The 2,308-nt window shown below is 38.9% G+C and overlaps 1 pseudogene; it reads right to left on the minus strand.

Annotated features, from left to right (window-relative positions):
* Nucleotides 1-220: 220 nt before the first annotated feature.
* Nucleotides 221-1,684, minus strand: LOC127547002 (ATP synthase subunit beta, mitochondrial-like; annotated as a pseudogene).
* Between the last annotated feature and the right edge of the window lie 624 nt (nt 1,685-2,308).

A 2,308-nucleotide genomic window follows, 5' to 3' on the forward strand; every position in this document is an offset into this window, starting at 1 on the left:
GAAATCCAGTAAGCATAGCATGGAAGAATGGTGGAGAACATCTCAGGGAAGATCAAGGGAGGTCAAAATCATCTACTTGGGAGCACTTATTTGCACAAAATCTTAAGATCACATTTATCTCCCTTTCCTTATTTTGGCTGTTGAGATGTACATTTCATTCAAACGTTCAAAGATTCTTCAGACAGTACATAGATTTTCCAAAGAAAGTTTTTGTGTTTGCTCAAAATACTGAAATTGAAGGATGTGTGACAAGTGAAAGAGACTCTTTATAAGTGCTCTTCAGTGAATTTTCAGTTTTTGTCACAGCTTCTTCAATGACTCTTATTATATTGAAGGCCTGCTATGGGAGATGGTCAAACTGATCTGCCAAGATCTGTTATAATCTCTTAATGGTTTCTTTCAGGGGCACCAACTTCCCTTGCTGTCCTGTAAATATCTCAGCAATCTGCAATGGCCATGACAAGAAACACTGGATTTCCTAGGTCCAAGACACAGTCAATTTATCTTCTTCAGACAATTCAGCCATACCAAAGATAGCAATGATACCTGGAGGGATGTACAATCCTGCATAATCATTGTGGATAACATCATAGTGCTAATTATTGCCAACAATGTTGGAACCCATAAACTGAGAATGGAGTCTAAAGGGTCCAGTACAGGGAAAATACCCAGATAAGCAATAGCCTTGGACAGCATTGTAGAAGTATCCAAGTGCACAAAGACTGTGACAAGAGTGACAAGTAAAATCATCAGCAGGCACATAGATAGCTTGCAAAGAGGTGATAAAACTCTTCTTGATTATGGTAATTCTTTTCTGCATGGTACCCATGGCAGTAGCCAAGGTGGGCTGGTCACAAATAGTAGCGGGGTGTCTACCTAGTAAAGCAGATACCTCTGAGTCAGCCTGAATGGGGAGATATTATCCCTGAAGGGCTGTACATCTTAATCTTCTTGGTTCCTCAAGTGTTCAGACACAATGAGGTCAGTCAAAGCTACCTAGGCCCTAATAAAAAGTGATTCATTCACCGGACCATATATTAATATTACCTTGGAATTGACATCCTTCAGATTAAAGACACCAGACTCAGTCATCTTCTGGTATATCATTTCCTTCTTGGGATCATTCATGAACACTAGCAAACACAGAATAACTGTCATGAGGTTTGACAATATTGTTGAATAGCTCCATAATCAATACAGTCTTTCCCACACCAGAACCACCAGAGAGACCAATTTTGTCACCATTGGTGTTGGGGGCCAAAATACCCTCATCTTTGATTCTAGTGACCAAGAATTCTTGCTCCTCACTCATCTTTATGAATTCAGGAGCCTCAGTATGAATAGTAGCAAACTGTTTGGTTTTTATTGGACTTTTTTCATCAATAAACTCTCCAAAGACTTTCATAATTCTTCCTAGTATCTCAGGCCCCACATGGATTTTGATTGAGACACACAGAATACTGTCCTCTCACCAATTCTTCAGTGCCATCCAAAATAAGATGTAGACTGTGCTCTCACCCAGATATTGGGACACTTCCAGAACCATTCTAGTTTCTCTGTCCTGCACTTCCAGGCCACTAAGGATGGGTGGGAGGCCCTTGTCAAATAGCATATCCTCCATTGTCCCAATAATTTCCATGATTCAACAGCTAGCTACGCCATTCTTTGCAGTGGAGAATGTCATGGTCACTGTTCTGGAGGCCTAGTTTGCAGCAGCATGGCCCAAAGCCCCAACATAATAGAGTCTGAGGAGAGACTGAGCCTCAAATTTATTTCTCATAAGTCATATTATCTGGTTGATCAACTTAGTATCCCTAAATCTCGGTGACTTGCATATTTTATGAAATTTCAGGATTTTTTTTTTAATTTAAAAATACTAATTAATCATTAATTAAATTAATATTTTATATAAGTTCTGGGCTAGCTCCCTGAGTCAGGATAAGCAAAAGTCCTTGGTCTTTAGGGGGAGAAGTGAAGGAGATGGACAAAACTGCTGCAAGTTCTCCACCAACCTCCCTTCTCCTTGTCCTGCTGCAAAGTAAGTCTGGCTTGTCTCACTCCACCCTCTAATCCCTCCTACGATTATCTGTATACACCAAAAGATTGAGCCAGCATGGAATAGTGAGAAGGCCATTTTCCCAAACATATTCTAATAGAGTTATTGTCCAACAGATAATTAGCCTTAAGTGCTTGATTGTCTGATTCAAGCACACTTTTTAAGTTTTAGCCCTTTACAATTTTAGTCATTATATATATAAATATAAATATATATAAACAGTTAATAAATAAATATATTTTTTTTTAAATC

The sequence above is a fragment of the Antechinus flavipes genome, chromosome 2 (assembly GCF_016432865.1).
Source record: "Antechinus flavipes isolate AdamAnt ecotype Samford, QLD, Australia chromosome 2, AdamAnt_v2, whole genome shotgun sequence".
Taxonomy (NCBI): Eukaryota; Metazoa; Chordata; class Mammalia; order Dasyuromorphia; family Dasyuridae; genus Antechinus; species Antechinus flavipes.